This window comes from Ranitomeya imitator, chromosome 4, assembly GCF_032444005.1.
Source record: "Ranitomeya imitator isolate aRanImi1 chromosome 4, aRanImi1.pri, whole genome shotgun sequence".
Taxonomy (NCBI): Eukaryota; Metazoa; Chordata; class Amphibia; order Anura; family Dendrobatidae; genus Ranitomeya; species Ranitomeya imitator.
Genome location: NC_091285.1, coordinates 190,960,659 through 190,981,782, shown reverse-complemented (window position 1 = coordinate 190,981,782; position 21,124 = coordinate 190,960,659).

Sequence of the window (21,124 nt, the reverse complement as noted above, 5' to 3'; positions counted from 1 at the left end):
TAACCTCTTTTTCTCCTCTTTCAGGTTACATCGGGGGCTTATCTACAGCATTACAGAATGCTGTAGATGAACCCCTGATGCCGGGGGGCTTACCTCATCTTCGATTTTGGGGGTGACAGGTTCCCTTTAAAGCAGTAAATTATACATCTTCTGTTAATCAGCCCTTGTTTTTTGATCAACAGCTTCCAATACAATATGATTCCACACAGTCCCCACACTCAGTATGTGTCCACATAGTATGAAATAACTATACAGCTGCTCAAACAGTATCATGTCCCCACAAAGTCCTGCAGCACGGTGGCGCAGTGGTTAGCACAGCAGCCTTGCAGCGCTGGGGTCCTGGGTTCTAATCCCACCCAGGACAACATCTGCAAAGAGTTTGTATGTTCTCTCCGTGTTTGCGTGGGTTTTCTCCGGGCACTCCGGTTTCCTCCCACATTCCAAAGACATACTGATAGGGATTCTAGATTGTGAGCCCCATCGGGGACAGTGATGATAATGTGTGCAAAACTGTAAAGCGCTGCGGAATATGTTAGCGCTATATAAAAATAAAGATTATTATTATTATTATTATAATGTCCCAAGCAGCCTTACTATACAGCGTGACTTCCACATACAGCCTTGCTACACAGTTTTATGTCCCCACACAATCCCTCATGAAGACTGGTATCCCCACGCAGCCCACTTACACAGTATTATATTCTTGCACAGCCCTCTTTCGTAGTATTCTATAGTTACACAGCCCTCCATTTAGAATGAGATATCTCCACACAGTCCCCTTATACAGTATTCTGTCCCCACACAGCCGCCTACTTAATGATGTTCCCACACAGCCTCCTTACTCAATATTATGTTCCCACTCAGGCATCATGCAGAATCAAATTCTCATGCAGCCCCTTTACACAGTATTATGTCCTCACACAGCCCCCCACTCAGAAATATGTCTCCACACAACCCCTCACACAGAATGATGCCACTCAGACCCCTTACACAGTTTTCTGTCCCCACAAAACCTCAAAGAATAATATCCCCACACAGCCCATTACATAGACATCTGTCCCTGCATAGCCCCTGTACACAGTAATATGTCCTCACACAACTCTCTTTCAGGGTATTATGTCCCCACACAGCCCCCAATCACAATGATGTCTCCACACAACCCCTCACTAAGAATGATGTCCCCACACATACCCCTTACACAGAATTATGTATCCACACACTCCCACTCAATATTATGTCCACACATAGCTTTTTTTTATACAGTATTCTGCCCACACACAGCCAATCACTCATAATAATGTTCCCACAAAGCCCCCTTACATGGTATTATGTCCCCATACAATCCCCTTACACAGTATTATGTCCCCACAGTATCCCCCCTCCCCAACTGCTTTGGTCTGTTCTGTGTAGTGAGGAACAGCTGGCCAATGTAGTGACATCATTGTGCCTGCTGCGCTGTCAGATGCATAGGCTCAGTGATGAAACAGGGAGCTGACAGTTTCTTGTTCTATCATTATATTCACTGGCATCTGCATTTGGAGTATGCCAATATCAGTGAAAGTGAGATGCTTGGAGGTAGTACGTATAGTGTGGAATGCCACTGCATAAAGACCTTTAAAGTGTAAAAAAAAAAGAAATATAATACGTAAATACCCTACAGTAAAAAAATAAAGAGCAAAAGTGCATGAAAATAAGATTTAAGCTAGCATAATTTGGATAAAAAATGCAAAAGCCATCCCACCACTTCACAGTGACCGTAATTGGGATGGTCCTAACCCTAATATTAAAACTTTACCGTTTGTTAAGTGAAATGCATGTGCATAAGGGCTGGTGTAGAACACCATGGCAAACTATGGCTACAGCCATCATATTGGAAGCATTAACATCTGTAAGTTATGGTATAAGAGTATTTCAGTACAGGCAGTGCTGGAGTCCTGAGTTCAAACCCCACCAAGGACAACATCTGCAAAGAGTTTGTATGTTCTCTCCGTGTTTGCGTGGGTTTCCTCCGGGCACTCCGGTTTCCTCCCACATTCCAAAGACATACTGATAGGGAATTTAGATTGTGAGCCCCATCGGGGACAGTGATGATAATGTGTTCAAACTGTAAAGCGCTGCGGAATATGTTAGCGCTATATAAAAATAAAGATTATTATTATTCATACAGGTATGCATTTGTAGCATGTTTTCTGTTTGCTGAAAACTGATGCAATCACAGTGTAGCAGTTAATATGCAGAATTTCAAAGTTTTATAGTGGTATTATTTAGCAGTTATATTACTATAATTTTGAGATATGCTATTCCTGTTAATTATAGGTCAAGTTATTTGAGGTTGCAGATAAATATGGACATGTTTCTATTGGAACATACTGTATGTTGCAATTTATGTATAGACAAGCCTCGTGGTCATCTTTCATTACCTTGGAAGAAAAATAAGCTTAAACAGAGCCTAACCTTCTAAGAATTAGTGCGGTATCCCGGTATCCATTCTACTGCTGCTGAATGAGGCAGTCGTTGTGTGGCAGTAAATTTGTTCCAGTGTGTAAAAATTAGTTTGGGCGCTGTGGGTTAGAAAATGTAATACATTGCATTGTATACCGACGACTCATAAATGTGCTTTGCTGCCATCTACAGGCCAGTGTGTATATGAATGCTAAATGATTATTCTCCTCAAAACAAGCTGCCATAGAAACAGCTGGGAGGAGCTTCGAAGCTCAGGGCTCACACAGACTTCCTGAGGAAAATTCCACCTCAAGATTCACACATTTCCTGATGTAACTTCCAGTTTTTTGAGCATTTCAGCTGCCCGAGTCCACGCTGAGGGGACATCTTTCTACTTTTATTCTCCTCCAAAAAGGAGTGAAGCATCATCCTTCTAGCCAGAACCAAATCCACGTGGCTGCCACGCCACTGACTTTGCTTAACTTACCCCCTGCAAAAGGGAACGGTAGGCTCAAAACTGTGAGTATTTACACACTAGTATGTTTCCACGGAGAGTCAATCAGTAGCAAGTAAAGAGAACTCTTCTCCAGATGCCCTGAGAGGCCATAACTTTGCTTGTCTCACAAGGAAAGAATCATTACTTTCATATGCACAATGTACTGTGAACTTTGCCTTTCAGAGAGAGACTGTACCCCGTTACCTCTTTCAGTAAAACTGTAATGTTTATAAGTCCACCTGCATGTCTGGCTGCTTGAGATTGAACAAACACTATGGGTGCTCCAAATCCTGCACCCAGATACCACTGCTAAAGTATCGCCCCCGGGGAGTCTTATACCACCCACAAGTGTCACCTCCCGCTATTAAAAATTGTTATGGACACAAGGGAAGTGTTGAGGGGTTCAGTGACCCACTTCAGCTACCGTGACATCATTGTCTGCTGCCAGTGGGAGTACATACCCCAGCTGACCCTTCTGCAACATCTGGCGCCTCCCCAGTGGCCCACCACATTAGGGATGAGCCAATTCTACATGTATCAAATTTAATTACATTCTTAGATTCACTGCTGATGAATTCATTAAAATTGATGGATTTATAAGGTGGGGAATGGGTTGCAAATAACAAATGCTTAAACAAATCTATCTTTGGTCCTCCTAGTAAATGTCCTGTCAATGCTGCTTTTTATGGGATCCACTGCAAAGCTCTATACGGCCTCTTCTATCCTTCAATGTATGACATCCACCATCTTAATTACTCACCAGGGCTTCAGGCTTCTGACAGTCTGAAGCCCCAATGAGAGTGAATATACTGGACATTGTGTGCCAAAGGAAAGAAGAGGCTAGCTTTGTATGGGACCAGATGGAGAATTTAGGTGCCAAAACAGGTAAGTGGTGAGGTGAGTATAATTTTTTTTCACACTATGTTTATTATGCTTTGAGGTCTAGAAAGACTCCAAAACATAATAAGTAAGTATGAGCAGACCCATGGAAGTTTGGGTCTTTTCTAAACTTGAGTCTAAAGTACTAGAACTTAACCCAAACTTGACCCCGGACCCGAACCCCATATAAGTCAATAGGGACCATAACTTTGGTGCTGCAGCATGACTTTAAAATGGCTGTAGTAAGGGCTAGAGGGATGAAAAAGAAAGCAAAATGGTGGTTAAGAGCATGACAATAGCCACGCAAACAAATGTGGATAGGAAAATGAGTTTACAATGGGTACAGAAAGTATTCATACCGCTTTAAATTTTCCACTCTTTGTTTCATTGCAGCAATTTGGTAAATTCAAAAAAGTTCATTTTTTTCTCATTAATGTTAACTCTGCACCCCATCTTGACTGAAAAAAAAACAGAAATGTAGTAATTTTTGCAAATTTACTAAAAAAGAAAAACTGAAATATCACATGGTCATAAGTATTCAGACCCTTTGCTCAATATTGAGTAGAAGCACCCTTTTGAGCTAGTACAGCCATGAGACTTCTTGGGAATGATGCAACAAGTTTTTCACACCTGGATTTGGGGATCCTCCGCCATTCTTCTTCTTATTATTATTATTATCATCCATTTTTATAGCACCATTTATTCCATGGCACTTTACACGTGATTTGAACTGGGCAAATATGGGCATACACCCACGAGTACTAAGAGAACTAAGTAATGTAATAGATAAACCATTATTTCTTATTTTTAGGGACTCTATAGTGATGGGGTCTGTTCCGCAGGACTGGCGCATAGCAAATGCGGTGCCAATATTCAAAAAGGGCTCTAAAAGTGAACCTGGAAATTATAGGCCAGTAAGTCTAACCTCTATTGTTGGTAAAATATTTGAAGGGTTTCTGAGGGATGTTATTCTGGATTATCTCAATGAGAATAACTGTTTAACTCCATATCAGCATGGGTTTATGAGAAATCGCTCCTGTCAAACCAATCTAATCAGTTTTTATGAAGAGGTAAGCTATAGACTGGACCAAGGTGTGTCATTGGACGTGATATATCTTGATTTTTCCAAAGCGTTTGATACCGTGCCGCACAAGAGGTTGGTACACAAAATGAGAATGCTTGGTCTGGGGGAAAATGTGTGTAAATGGGTTAGTAACTGGCTTAGTGATAGAAAGCAGAGGGTGGTTACAAATGGTATAGTCTCTAACTGGGTCGCTGTGACCAGTGGGGTACCGCAGGGGTCGGTATTGGGACCTGTTCTCTTCAACATATTCATTAATGATCTGGTAGAAGGTTTACACAGTAAAATATCGATATTTGCAGATGAAACAAAACTATGTAAAGCAGTTAATACAAGAGAAGATAGTATTCTGCTACAGATGGATCTGTGTTGTGAATTCCGCTCTTGGGCTCCCTCCGGTGGTTGTAAGTGGCACTTTTGTGAGTTCTGCTCTTGGGCTCCCTCCGGTGGTTTTAAGTGGTATGGTTGCTCCTTGGATTTAGTGTCTGCAGCTGCTTCCACTGATTGTCTTTCTGCTCGGCTATTTATGCCTGGCTCTTACCTTCAGCCAGTGCCACTTGTCAATGGTTCCTGGTTGGATTCACATCTCTCTTGGATTTCCCTGATATCCTGACCAGTTCAGCAAAGTTAAGTCCTTGCTTGCTCTTTTCTGTCCACAGGTTGTGGACTTATTCGTTCTGTGTTTTCTATGTTTTGTCCAGCTTGTCAGTATGGATTAATTCAGTTAAGCTGGAAGCTCTGGGAAGCAGATTTACCCTCCACACCTTTAGTCAGGTGTGGAGATTTTTGTAAACTCTGTGTGGATTTTTGTAGTTTTTAATACTGACCGCACAGTATTCTATCCTGTCCTATCTATCTAGCTAGACTGGCCTCCTGTGCTACATCCTGGTTTCATTCTGTGTATGTCTTTTCCCTCTCCACTCACAGTCATTACTTGTGGGGGGCTATCTCTCCTTTGGGGATTTTCTCTGAGGCAAGATAGTTTTCCTGTTTCTATCTTTAGGGGTAGTTAGTTCTCAGGCTGTGACGAGGTGCCTAGGGAGTGACAGGAGCATCCCACGGCTACTTCTAGTGTTGTGTTGAGCTTAGGGACTGCGGTCAGTACAGGTACCACCTCCTTCAGAGCTCGTCCCATGTTGCTCCTAAACCACCAGATCATAACAGTACAAGTGGCCAAAAATGAATTAAATGCATCTCAAATGAAGGAAAAAAAAATTCTGAGCCATTTTTTTTTCTGTGCTCTGTTTTGTCTTTTTTCTTCCTCTTGATCTCTGGGTGGTTCAGGATTATGCTCTGGCATGGATGTTCAGGGTTTGTTTTCTCATATGGATCAACTTGCTGCAAGAGTACAGAGTATCCAAGATTATGTTGTCCAGACTCCGGCTTTGGAGCCTAGAATTCCTACTCCTGATTTGTTTTTTGGGGACAGATCCAAGTTTTTGAACTTTAAAAATAACTGCAAATTGTTTTTTGCTTTGAAACCCCGTTCTTCTGGTGATCCTATTCAGCAAGTTAAAATCATCATATCCTTGCTGCGTGGTGACCCTCAGGACTGGGCATTCTCCCTTGAATCAGGGGAACCAGCATTGCAGAATGTAGACGCATTTTTTCAAGCGCTCGGATTATTGTATGACGAACATAATTGTGTGGATCATGCAGAAAAAACCCTGTTGGCCCTGTGTCAAGGTCAGGAAGCGGCAGAATTATACTGCCAGAAATTTAGGAAATGGTCTGTGCTCACTAAATGGAATGAGGATCCTCTGGCTGCTATTTTCAGAAAAGGTCTTTCTGAAGCCCTTAAAGATGTTATGGTGGGCTTCCCTACGCCTACTGGTTTGAGCGAATCTATGTCTCTAGCCATTCAGATTGATCGGCGTCTGCGCGAGCGCAAAGCTGTGCACCATATGGCAGTGTCCTCTGAGCAGAGTCCTGAGCCTATGCAATGTGATAGGATTTTGACTAGAACAGAACGGCAGGAATTCAGACGTCAGAATAGGCTGTGTTTTTACTGTGGTGATTCTGCTCATGTTATTTCTGACTGCCCTAAGCGTACTACGAGGGTCGCTAGGTCTGTTATCATCAGTACTGTACAGCCTAAATTTCTTTTATCTGTGACCCTGATTTGCTCATTGCCGTCCTTTTCTGTCATGGCATTTGTGGATTCAGGTGCTGCCCTGAACTTAATGGACTTAGAATTCGCCAGGCGCTGTGGTTTTTCCTTGCAGCCTTTGCAGAGCCCTATTCCTTTGAGGGGCATTGATGCTACACCATTGGCCAAGGATAAACCTCAGTACTGGACGCAGATGACCATGTACATGGCTCCAGCACATCAGGAAGATTGCCGTTTTCTGGTGTTGCATAACCTGCATGATGTTGTTGTACTGGGTTTTCCATGGTTACAGGAACATAATCCGGTGCTGGATTGGAAAACTATGTCTGTGACTAGTTGGGGTTGTCAAGGGGTACATAGTGACGTTCCTTTGATGTCAATTTCCTCTTCCCCCTCTTCTGAGGTCCCTGAGTTTTTGTCGGATTTCCAGGATGTATTTGATGAGCCCAAGTCCAGTTCCCTTCCTCCACATAGGGACTGTGATTGTGCTATTAACTTGATTCCAGGTTGTAAGTTCCCTAAGGGCCGACTTTTCAATCTGTCTGTGCCAGAGCATGCCGCCATGCGGAGCTATGTTAAGGAATCTTTGGAGAAGGGGCATATTCGGCCGTCTTCGTCACCTTTGGGAGTGGGTTTCTTTTTTGTTGCTAAGAAGGATGGCTCCTTGAGACCCTGTATAGATTATCGTCTTCTTAATAAGATCACGGTCAACTTCCAATACCCCTTGCCTTTGCTTTCTGATTTGTTTGCTCAGATTAAGGGGGCTAGTTGGTTTACTAAGATTGACCTCCGAGGAACATATAATCTTGTTCGTATTAAACAGGGTGACGAATGGAAAACTGCATTTAATACGCCCGAAGGCCATTTTGAATACCTCATGATGCCATTCGGGCTCTCTAATGCTCCATCTGTGTTCCAATCTTTCATGCATGATATTTTTCGCAATTATCTTGATAAATTCATGGTTGTATATTTGGATGATATTTTGATTTTTTCCGATGATTGGGAGTCTCATGTGAAGTAGGTCAGGATGGTATTCCAGATCCTTCGTGATAATGCTTTATTTGTGAAGAGGTGTAAGTGCCTATTCGGAGTTCAGAAGGTCTCTTTTTTGGGTTTTATTTTTTCTCCCTCGTCTATGGAAATGGATCCTGTTAAGGTCCAAGCTATTCATGACTGGATTCAACCCACATCTGTGAAGAGCCTTCAAAAATTTTTGGGCTTTGCTAATTTCTATCGCCGTTTCATTGCCAACTTTTCCAGTGTGGTTAAGCCGCTTACTGATTTGACTAAGAAAGGCGCTGATGTGACGAATTGGTCCCCTGCGGCTGTTGAGGCCTTTCGGGAGCTTAAACGCCGATTTACTTCTGCCCCTGTGTTGCGTCAGCCGGATGTTTCTCTTCCTTTTCAGGTTGAGGTTGACGCTTCTGAGATTGGGGCAGGGGCCGTTTTGTCTCAGAGGGATTCTGATGGTTCTTTGATGAAACCGTGTGCTTTTTTTTCCAGAAAGTTTTCGCCTGCGGAATGCAATTATGATGTCGGCAATCGGGAGCTGTTGGCTATGAAGTGGGCGTTTGAGGAGTGGCGTCATTGGCTTGAGGGAGCTAAGCACCGCGTTGTGGTCTTGACTGATCGTAAGAATCTGATTTACCTCGAGTCGGCCAAGCGGCTGAATCCTAGACAGGCTCGATGGTCCCTGTTTTTCTCCCGTTTTGATTTTGTGGTCTTGTATCTTCCGGGATCTAAGAATGTTAAGGCTGATGCCCTCTCTAGGAGTTTTTTGCCTGATTCTCCTGGAGTCCTTGAGCCGGTTGGCATTCTTAAGGAAGGGGTGATTCTTTCTGCCATCTCCCCTGAGTTGCGGCGGGTGCTTCGGGAATTTCAGGCTGATAAGCCTGACCGCTGTCCAGTGGGGAAGCTGTTTGTTCCTGATCGATGGACAAGTAAGGTAATTTCTGACATTCATTGTTCAGTGTTGGCTAGTCATCCTGGGATTTTTGGTACCAGAGATTTGGTTGCTAGGTCCTTTTGGTGGCCTTCCATGTCGCGTGATGTGCGTGCTTTTGTGCAGTCCTGTGGGACGTGCACACGGGCCAAGCCTTGCTGTTCCCGCGCTCGTGGGTTGCTTTTGCCTTTGCCGGTCCCTGAGAGGCCCTGGACGCATATTTCCATGGATTTTATTTTGGATCTTCCTGTTTCCCAGAAGATGTCTGTTATCTGGGTTGTTTGTGACCAGTTCTCTAAAATGGTCCATCTGGTACCTTTGCCTAAGTTGCCTTCCTCCTCAGATTTGGTTCCATTGTTTTTTCAGCATGTGGTTTGTTTGCATGGCATTCCGGAGAATATTGTGTCTGACAGAGGTTCTCAGTTTGTCTCTAGGTTTTGGCGGGCCTTTTGTGCTAGGATGGGCATTGATTTGTCTTTTTCTTCGGCGTTTCATCCTCAGACTAATGGCCAAACTGAGCGAACTAATCAGACCTTGGAAACCTATTTGAGATGCTTTGTGTCTGCTGATCAGGATGATTGGGTGGCTTTCTTGCCGTTGGCTGAGTTTGCCCTTAATAATCGGGCTAGTTCGGCTACTTTGGTTTCACCTTTCTTTTGTAATTTTGGTTTTCATCCTCGTTTTTCTTCAGGACAGGTTGAGCCTTCTGATTGTCCTGGTGTGGATTCTGTGGTGGACAGGCTGCAGCAGATTTGGACTCATGTGGTGGACAATTTGACGTTGTCTCAGGAAAAGGCTCAACGTTTTGCTAACCGCCGTCGGTGTGTTGGTCCCCGGCTTCGTGTGGGGGATTTGGTTTGGTTGTCTTCTCGTCATGTTCCTATGAAGGTTTCTTCCCCTAAGTTTAAGCCTCGGTTTATTGGTCCTTATAAGATTTCTGAAATTATCAATCCGGTGTCTTTTCGTTTGGCTCTTCCAGCCTCTTTTGCCATTCATAATGTTTTCCATAGATCTTTGTTGCGGAGATATGTGGTGCCCGTTGTTCCCTCGGTTGATCCTCCTGCCCCGGTGTTGGTTGAGGGAGAGTTGGAATATGAGGTTGAGAAAATTTTGGATTCTTGTTTTTCGAGGCGGAGGCTTCAGTATCTTGTCAAGTGGAAGGGTTATGGCCAGGAGGATAATTCTTGGGTTGTTGGCTCCGATGTCCATGCCGCCGATTTGGTTCGTGCTTTTTACTTGGCTCGTCCTGATCGGCCTGGGGGCTCTGGGGAGGGTTCGGTGACCCCTCCTCAAGGGGGGGTACTGTTGTGAATTCCGCTCTTGGGCTCCCTCCGGTGGTTGTAAGTGGCACTTTTGTGAGTTCTGCTCTTGGGCTCCCTCCGGTGGTTTTAAGTGGTATGGCTGCTCCTTGGATTTAGTGTCTGCAGCTGCTTCCACTGATTGTCTTTCTGCTCGGCTATTTATGCCTGGCTCTTCCCTTCAGCCAGTGCCACTTGTCAATGGTTCCTGGTTGGATTCACATCTCTCTTGGATTTCCCTGATATCCTGACCAGTTCAGCAAAGTTAAGTCCTTGCTTGCTCTTTTCTGTCCACAGGTTGTGGACTTATTCGTTCTGTGTTTTCTATGTTTTGTCCAGCTTGTCAGTATGGATTAATTCAGTTAAGCTGGAAGCTCTGGGAAGCAGATTTACCCTCCACACCTTTAGTCAGGTGTGGAGATTTTTGTAAACTCTGTGTGGATTTTTGTTGTTTTTAATACTGACCGCACAGTATTCTATCCTGTCCTATCTATCTAGCTAGACTGACCTCCTGTGCTACATCCTGGTTTCATTCTGTGTATGTCTTTTCCCTCTCCACTCACAGTCATTACTTGTGGGGGGCTATCTCTCCTTTGGGGATTTTCTCTGAGGCAAGATAGCTTTCCTGTTTCTATCTTTAGGGGTAGTTAGTTCTCAGGCTGTGACGAGGTGCCTAGGGAGTGACAGGAGCATCCCACGGCTACTTCTAGTGTTGTATTGAGCTTAGGGACTGCGGTCAGTACAGGTACCACCTCCTTCAGAGCTCGTCCCATGTTGCTCCTAAACCACCAGATCATAACAGATCTGGATAAGTTGGAAACTTGGGCTGAAAGGTGGCAGATTAGGTTTAACAATGATAAATGTAAGGTTATACACATGGGAAGAAGGAATCAATATCACCATTACACACTGAACGGGAAACCACTGGGTAAATCTGACAGGGAGAAGGACTTGGGGATCCTAGTTAATGATAAACTTACCTGGAGCAGCCAGTGCCAGGCAGCAGCTGCCAAGGCAAACAGGATCATGGGGTGCATTAAAAGAGGTCTGGATACACATGATGAGAGCATTATACTGCCTCTGTACAAATCCCTAGTTAGACCGCACATGGAGTACTGTGTCCAGTTTTGGGCACCGGTGCTCAGGAAGGATATAATGGAACTAGAGAGAGTACAAAGGAGGGCAACAAAATTAATAAAAAGGGGATGGGAGAACTACAATACCCAGATAGGTTAGCGAAATTAGGATTATTTAGTCTAGAAAAAAGACGACTGAGGGGCGATCTAATAACCATGTATAAGTATATAATGGGACAATACAAATATCTAGCTGAGGATCTGATTATATCAAGGAAGGTGACGGGCACAAGGGGGCATTCTTTGCGTCTGGAGGAGAGAAGGTTTTTCCACCAACATAGAAGAGGATTCTTTACTGTTAGGGCAGTGAGAATCTGGAATTGCTTGCCTGAGGAGGTGGTGATGGCAAACTCAGTCGAGGGGTTCAAGAGAGGCCTGGATGTCTTCCTGGAGCAGAACAATATTGTATCATACAATTATTAGGTTCTGTAGAAGGACGTAGATCTGGGGATTTATTATGATGGAATATAGGCTGAACTGGATGGACAAATGTCTTTTTTCGGCCTTACTAACTATGTTACTATGTTACTATGTAAATATAGAGAAGTACAATAAACATGAGTAAAACAAGGCACACACAAGTACAGGAGGAGAGAGGACTCTGCCCGTGAGGGCTCACAGTCTACAGGGGATGGGTGAGGATACACTAGGAGAAGGTCTAGGGTCTTCCTTGCAGATCCTCTCCAGTTCCGTCAGGTTAGATGGTGAACGTTCGTGGACAGCAATTTTCAGGTCTCTCCAGAGATGCTCAATCGGGTTTAGGTTAGGGCTCTGGCTGGGTCAGTCAAGAATGGTCACAGAGTTTTTCCGAAGTCACTCCTTGTTACTTTTGCTGTGTGCTTAGGGTCATTTTCTTGTTGGAAGGTGAACTTTTGGCCAAGTCTGAGGTCCAGAGCACTCTGGAAGAGGTTTTCATCCAGGATATCTTTGTATTTGACTGCATTCATGTTTTCTTCATTGACAAATAGTCATCCTGTCCCTGCAGCTGAAAAACGCCCCCATAGCATGATGCTGCCACTACTATGTTTCACTGTTGGGATTGTATTGGGCAGGTGATGAGCAGTGTCTGGTTTTCTCCACACATACCTCAGCCACAGTGATCTTGGGAATCATCTTTACCTCTCTCACCAAGGCTCTCCTCCCACGATTGCTCAGTTTGGCTGGATGGCCAAAACGAGGAAGACTTCTGGTGGTCCAAAACTTCTTCCATTTAATGATTATGGAGGCCACTTTGCTCTTAGGATCCTTGAGTACTTCAAAAGTTCTGCTGTAATCTTGGCCAGATCTTTGCCTTGCCGCTAGGGTTGAGCGAAACGGGTCGTTCATTTTCAAAAGTCGCCGACTTTTGACAAAGTCGGGTTTCATGAAACCCGATCCGACCCCTGTGCGGGGTCGGCCATGCGGTACGCGACTTTCGCGCCAAAGTCACGTTTCAATGACGCGAAAAGCGCCATTTCTCAGCCAATGAAGGTAAACGCAGAGTGTGGGCAGCGTGATGACATAAGTCCTGGTCCCCACCATCTTAGAGAAGGGCATTGCAGTGATTGGCTTGCTGTCTGCGGCGTCACAGGGGCTATAAAGGGGCGTTCCCGCCGACCGCCATGTTACTGCTGCTGATCTGAGCTTAGGGAGAGGTTGCTGCCGCTTCGTCAGAAGCAGGGATAGCGTTAGGCAGGGTCCATTAACCACCAAACCGCTTGTGCTGTAGCGATTTGCACTGTCCAACACCACCTTCGGTGTGCAGGGACAATGGAAGCTACATTTTTTTTTTTTCCCCTCAGCGCTGTAGCTCATTGGGCTGCCCTAGAAGGCTCCCTGATAGCTGCATTGCTGTGTGTACGCCGCTGTGCAAACCAACTGCTTTTTTCAAAGCACAAATCCTCTTGTTCCTTCCTTTCTGCACAGCTATCTTGTTTGTTTGTCCACACTTTTTATTTAATTTGTGCATCAGTCCACTCCTTATTGCTGCCTGCCATACCTGGCTGAGATTACTGCAGGGAGATAGTAATTGAAGGACAGTTCCTTTTTTTTTTTTTTTGTGGGAGATTAAGATTGGCATTTCTGCTAGAGTGCCATCCCTATCTGTGCCATCTCTCACTCAGTGGGCCATAGAAAGCCTATTTATTTTTTTGCTTGATTTGGGTTCTAAAATCTACCTGAAAAAATCACTACATCAATCAGTGGGAGAAAAATATTGGCCTCAGGGCTTGTGTGCCACTCCTGACTCCTGTGTGCGCCATCTCTCAGTCAGTGGGCCATAGAAAGCCTATTTATTTTTTTGCTTGATTTGGGTTCCAAAATCTACCTGAAAAAATCACTACATCAATCAGTGGGAGAAAAATATTGGCCTCAGGGCTTGTGTGCCACTCCTGACTCCTGTGTGCATCATCACTCACTCAGTGGGCCATAGAAAGCCTATTTTTTTTTTTTTGCTTTATTTGGGTTCTAAATTCTACCTGAAAAAATCAATAAATCAATCAGTGGGAGATTAATATTGGCCTTTGGGCTTGTGTGCCAGTCCTAAGCGTGCCATCTCTCTCACAAATAGTGGGCCATAGAAAGCCTATTTATTTATTTTTTTTTGGTTTTATAAATTCTCCCTGAAAAAAAAAAGGGAGATTAATATTGGCCTTTGGGCTTGTGTGCCAGTCCTAAGCGTGCCATCTCTCTCTCTCAGATAGTGGGCCATAGAAAGCCTATTTATTATTTTTTTTATTGGGTTTATAAATTTTCCCTGAAAAAAAAAAAAAAAAGTGGGAGATTAATATTGGCCTCTGGGCTTGTGTGCCAGTCCTGAGCGTGCCATCTCTCTCACAAATAGTGGGCCATAGAAAGCCTATTTATTTTTTGTTTTTGTTTTATAAATTCTCCCTGAAAAAAAAAGGGAGATTAATATTGGCCTTTGGGCTTGTGTGCCAGTCCTAAGCGTGCCATCTCTCTCTCTCAGATAGTGGGCCATAGAAAGCCTATTTATAATTTTTTTTATTGGGTTTATAAATTTTCCCTGAAAAAAAAAAAAAAAGTGGGAGATTAATATTGGCCTCTGGGCTTGTGTGCCACTCCTGACTCCTGTGTGTGCCATCTCTCAGTCAGTGGGCCATAGAAAGCCTATTTTTTTTTAATTTGTTTTCTAAATTCTCCCTGAAAAAATCATTTTATTTTATTTGGTTTCTAGATTCTTCCTGAAAAAATCATTTTTTTTTATTATTTTTTTTTTCTAAAGTCTCCCTGAAAAAAAAAAAAAATCAAATCAGTGGGAGATTAATATTGCCCTTTCTGCTTGTGTGCCAGTCTTGACTCCTGGGTTTGCCATCTCTCTCTCTCTCCAATTGTGGGCCATAGAAAGCCTATTATTTTTTTAGCTTGATTTGGGTTCCAAAATCTACCTGAAAAAATCACATCAATCATTGGGAGAACAATATTGGCCTCTGGGCTTGTGTGCCACTCCTGACTCCTGTGTGCGTCATCTCTCACTCAGTGGGCCATAGAAAGCCTATTTTTTGTTTTATTTGTTTTCTAAATTCTCCCTGAAAAAATCATTTTATTTTATTTGGTTTCTAAATTCTTCCTGAAAAAATCATTTTTTTTTATTATTTTTTTTTCTAAAGTCTCCCTGAAAAAAAAAAAAATCAGTGGGAGATTAATATTGCCCTTTCTGCTTGTGTGCCAGTCTTGACTCCTGGGTGTTCCATCTCTCTCTCTCTCTCCAATTGTGGGCCATAGAAAGCCTATTATTTTTTTAGCTTGATTTGGGTTCCAAAATCTACCTGAAAAAATCACTACATCAATCATTGGGAGAACAATATTGGCCTCTGGGCTTGTGTGCCACTCCTGACTCCTGTGTGCGTCATCTCTCACTCAGTGGGCCATAGAAAGCCTATTTTTTGTTTTATTTGTTTTCTAAATTCTCCCTGAAAAAATCACTTTATTTTATTTGGTTTCTAAATTCTTCCTGAAAAAATCATTTTATTCTATTATTTTTTTTTTCTAAAGTCTCCCTGAAAAAAAAAAATCAGTGGGAGATTAATATTGCCGTTTCTGCTTGTGTGCCAGTCTTGACTCCTGGGTGTGCCATCTCTCTCTCTCTCCAATTGTGGGCCATAGAAAGCCTATTATTTTTTTTGCTTGATTTGGGTTCCAAAATCTACCTGAAAAAATCACTACATCAATCATTGGGAGAAAAATATTGGCCTCTGGGCTTGTGTGCCACTCCTGACTCCTGTGTGTGGCATCTTTCACTCAGTGGGGCATAGAAAGCCTTTTTTTTTTTTTTTTTTTTTTTTTTTTTTGTTTGGTTTCTAAATTGTCATTGGAAAAATCATTTTATGTTATCTGGTTTCTAAATTCTTCCTGAAAAAATCATTTTATTTTATTTTGTTTCTAAAGTCTCCCTGAAAAAAAATAAATAAATAAAAAAAAACAGTGGGACATTAATATTAACATTTGTGCTTCAGTGACAGTCCTGCATGTGTGGCATCTCTCTCATTTGGTGCCACCAAAAACAGAGTGTGTAACATTGTGCCTGATTTTCGTTGTGGTCTCACCCACCTGTAAAGGGGTAGCTAAATCATACTGAAGTTATAGCTCACCGTGTAAGTTGTGTGACAGCAACAAATACCGTTAGTTTGGTTATGTTTTTAAAACAATGAGGAAGTCTGGTGGAAGAGGTCGTGGCCGGGGGCGTTTATTCTCAGCTGGTAATGAGGGTAGTGGTAGTGGTGGAGCATCAGGTGGTCGTGGGAAAAAAATATTGCACCTAAGTCTGGAGCTGTGGAGCCAGGTTCGTCGTCTGGCTACACAAGGCCTCGAACGCTCCCTTTTCTGGGAGTAGGAAAACCGCTTTTAAAGCCGGAGCAGCAAGAGCAAGTTTTGGCTTATCTTGCTGACTCAGCCTCTAGCTCTTTTGCCTCCTCTCGTGAAACTGGTAAATGTAAAAGCAGCGCGTCGTTAGTGGATGTTCACGGTCAGGGACAAGTCGCTTCCTTGTCCTCTTCAGCAAAAACAACAACAGAGAAGAATGCAGCAGGCGACACAACGGGTTACTCCATGGAGCTCTTTACACATACCGTCCCTGGCTTAGAAAGTGAAGCAGTTAACAGTCCATGCCCATTACAAGTTGAATCTGACATGGAGTGCACTGATGCACAGCCACAGCCAGACTACTATGCTGGTCCTTTGACTCAGACCACAACATTCCCTTCGCAGGGTAATGATCAAGAATCAGACCCTGATGAGACTATGTTACCCCATCACGAACGCTATACCACCGACCGACACGGTGACACAGACGAAGTTGCACACGAGCTACAAGAAGAGGTAATAGATGACCCAGTTCTTGACCCCAATTGGCAGCCATTGGGGGAACAGGGTGCAGGCGGCAGCAGTTCTGAAGCGGAGGAGGAGGGGCCGCAGCAGGCATCAACATAGCAACAGGTTCCATCTGCCGGGCCCGTATCTTGCCCAAAACGCGTGGCAAAGCCAAAACCTGTTGGAGGACAGCGTGGCCATCCGGTTAAAGCTCAGTCTGCAATGCCTGAAAAGGTATCCGATGCTAGAAAGAGTGCAATATGGCATTTTTTTAAACAACATCCAATTGATCAGCGCAAAGTCATCTGTCAAAAATGTTCAACTACCTTAAGCAGAGGGCAGAATCTGAAAAGTCTCAATACAAGTTGCATGCATAGACATTTAACCACCATGCATTTGCAAGCTTGGACTAACTACCAAACGTCCCTTAAGGTTGTCGCACCCTCGGCCAATGAAGCTAGTCATCAACGCAACATCCCTTCCGGCAGTGTAGGGCCACCATTTTCCGCACCACCTGCAGTATCTGTGCAGGTTTCTTTGCCAGGCCAAAGCAGTCAGGGTCAGGGAATCACCAGTTTCGTAGTAGGAAACACTGCATCTAGGGCACCGGCGGCAACAATACCATCTCCCACCGTCTCTCAGTCTGCCATGTCCACCGGCACCCCCGCTAGTTCCACGATCTCCAGCTCTCCAGTCCAGCTCACCCTACATGCGACTATGGTTAGAAAAAGGAAGTACTTAGCCTCGCATCCGCGTACACAGGGTTTGAACGCCCACATAGCTAGACTAATCTCGTTAGAGATGATGCCCTACCGGTTAGTTGAAAGCGAAGCTTTCAAAGCCCTGATGGACTACGCTGTATCACGCTACGAGCTACCCAGTCGACACTTTTTTTCCAGAAAAGCCATCCCAGCCCTCCACCAGCATGTTAAAGAGCGCATCGTCCATGCACTTAGGCAATCTGTGAGCACAAAGGTGCACCTGACAACAGATGCATGGACCAGTAGGCATGGCCAGGGACGTTACGTGTCCATCACGGCACACTGGGTGAATGTTGTGGATGCAGGGTCCACAGGGGACAGCAAGTTTGGGACAGTTCTGCCTAGCCCATGGTCTAGGAAACAGTTGGCTGTAGCCGTTCGAACCCCCTCCTCCTCCTCGTCCTCCTGCAGAAGCGAGAGCTCGTCCACAGACCGCAGTCGCACAACCACTCCATCCGCAGCTGCCACTGTTGCACACCAGGTCTCCCATTATGGGGCAGCTACTGGCAAACGTCAGCAGGCTGTATTGGCTATGAAGTGTTTGGGCGACAACAGACACACCGCGGAAGTTCTGTCCGAGTTCTTGCAGAAAGAAACGCAGTCGTGGCTGGGCACTGTAGATCTTGAGGCAGGCAAGGTAGTGAGTGATAACGGAAGGAATTTCATGGCTGCCATCTCCCTTTCCCAACTGAAACACATTCCTTGCCTGGCTCACACCTTAAACCTGGTGGTGCAGTGCTTCCTGAAAAGTTATCCGGGGTTATCCGAACTGCTCCTCAAAGTGCGTGGACTTTGCTCACATATCCGCCGTTCGCCCGTACACTCCAGCCGTATGCAGACCTATCAGCGTTCTTTGAACCTTCCCCAGCATCGCCTAATCATAGACGTTGCAACAAGGTGGAACTCAACACTGCACATGCTTCAGAGACTGTGCGAACAGAGGCGGGCTGTTATGTTTTTGTGGGAGGATACACATACACGGGCAGGCAGTAGGATGGCAGACATGGAGTTGTCAGGTGTGCAGTGGTCGAAGATTCAAGACATGTGTCAAGTCCTTCAGTGTTTTGAGGAATGCACACGGCTGGTTAGTGCAGACAACGCCATAATAAGCATGAGCATCCCCCTAATGCGTCTGCTGATGCAAAGTGTGACGCACATAAAGGATCAGGCGTCTGCAGCTGAGGAAGAGGAAAGCCTTGATGACAGTCAGCCATTGTCTGGCCAGGGCAGTGTACAGGACGAGGTAGCGGGCGAAGAGGAGGAGGAGGACAAGGAGGATGATGGGGATGATTATATTTTTAATGAGGAAGCTTTTCCAGGGCCACTGGAAATTGTTGGCGCGGCAAGGCCGGGTTCTGGTTTTTGGAGGGACACAAGTGACGTGGATTTGCCTGAAACTGCCCCTCAACCAAGCACAACCACAGATTTGAGAACTGGAACTTTGGCCCACATGGCGGATTATGCCTTACGTATCCTCAAAAGGGACACACGCATTACTAAAATGATGAACGATGACGATTACTGGTTGGCCTGCCTCCTTGATCCTCGCTATAAAGGCAAATTGCAAAATATAATGCCACATGACAACTTGGAAATAATATTAGCAACCAAACAATCAACTCTTGTTGACCGTTTGCTTCTGGCATTCCCTGCACACAGCGCCCGTGATCGTTCTCACACGAGCTGCAGGGGCCAGCAGACCAGAGGTGTTAGAGGGGCAGAAATCAGAAGTGGCGTTGGCCAGAGGGGTTTTCTGACCAGGTTGTGGAGTGATTTTGCTATGACCGCAGACAGGACAGGTACTGCAGCATCAATTCAAAGTGACAGGAGACAACATTTGTCCAGTATGGTTACAAACTATTTTTCATCCCTTATCGACGTTCTCCCTCAACCGTCATTCCCATTTGATTACTGGGCATCCAAATTAGACACCTGGCCAGAATTGGCAGAATATGCATTGCAGGAGCTTGCTTGCCCGGCAGCTAGTGTCCTATCAGAAAGAGTATTCAGTGCTGCAGGTTCAATACTAACAGAAAAAAGGACTCGTCTGGCTACCCAAAATGTAGATGATCTAACCTTCATTAAAATGAACCACAACTGGATTTCGAAATCTTTTGCCCCACCTTGCCCGGCTGACACCTAGCTTTCCTATGAAAAGGTCTTGCCTGTGGACTATTCTGAATGACTTTTCCAATCTCATAATTTTCTGCACCTGATTGTCCAGCATACGACATGGTTACACCTCACTAAATGGCCAAACTCCCCACACGGGGCCGTGGTATCGCCACTTGGCGCCAGCACCCGTGAGAGTGCTGTTTGTCTGAAGAGGTGGGTGTGCCCGTTTTGGTCGACGGCACTGCCACTGGGTCCCTCATAGTACAATAAAGTGTCTCTGGCGGTGGTGGTGCGCACCCAATGTCAGACACACCGTTGTAATATGAGGGGCCCTGGGCCTGTACCGCCGGCCACAAGACAGTTCTTCCCCCCCCAGCTCAAACAGTGCTCTACCACTTGCAAAATTATCTCTCACAGCTCCACCAATGTTTAGTCTATGCGCTGACATCCTTCAATGCCTGGCACTGACAATACCATTGTATTGACATTTTTGTTATGTTAGGCCTTCGAAGCCTGTCTGCGGTCCCTCCTTCCACTAGGCCTCCACTGACCATTGTACTGCTGCCCGTGTACCCCTGGAACCAATTTTAAATTGCCAACAGCCCTATTTTTTTATGTTAGGCCTTCGAAGCCTGTCTGCGGTCCCTCCTTCCACTAGGCCTCCACTGACCATTGTACTGCTGCCCGTGTACCCCTGGAACCAATTTTAAATTGCCAACAGCCCTATTTTTTTATGTTAGGCCTTCGAAGCCTGTCTGCGGTCCCTCCTTCCACTAGGCCTCCACTGACCATTGTACTGCTGCCCGTGTACCCCTGGAACCAATTTTAAATTGCCAACAGCCCTATTTTTTTATGTTAGGCCTTCGAAGCCTGTCTGCGGTCCCTCCTTCCACTAGGCCTCCACTGACCATTGTACTGCTGCCCTTGTACCACTGGAACCAATTTTAAATTGCCAACAGCCCTATTTTTTTATGTTAGGCCTTCGAAGCCTGTCTGCGGTCCCTCCTTCCACTAGGCCTCCACTGACCACACCACTGCTGCCCGTGTACCCATGGAACCAATTTAAAATTGCCTACAGCCAGCCCAATTTTATTATGTTAGGCCTTCGAAGCCTGTCTGCGGTCCGTTCTTTCTACTACTACTACACTGACCAGGCCACTGCTGCCCGTGTTCCCCTGGAACCAATTTAAAATTGCCTACAGCCATCTGTTATTATGTTAGGCCTTCGATGCCTGTTTGCGGTCACTCCTTCCACTAGGCCTCCACTGACCACACCACTGCTGCCCGTGTACCCATGGAACCAATTTAAAATTGCCTACAGCCATCTGGTATTATGTTAGGCCTTCAATGCCTGTCTGCGGTCACTCCTTCCACTAGGCCTCCACTGACCACACCACTGCTGCCCGTGTACCCCTGGAACCAATTTAAAATTGCCTACAGCCATCTGTTATTATGTTAGGCCTTCGATGCCTGTCTGCGGTCACTCCTTCCACTAGGCCTCCACTGACCACACCACTGCTGCCCGTGTACCCCTGGAACCAATTTAAAATTGCC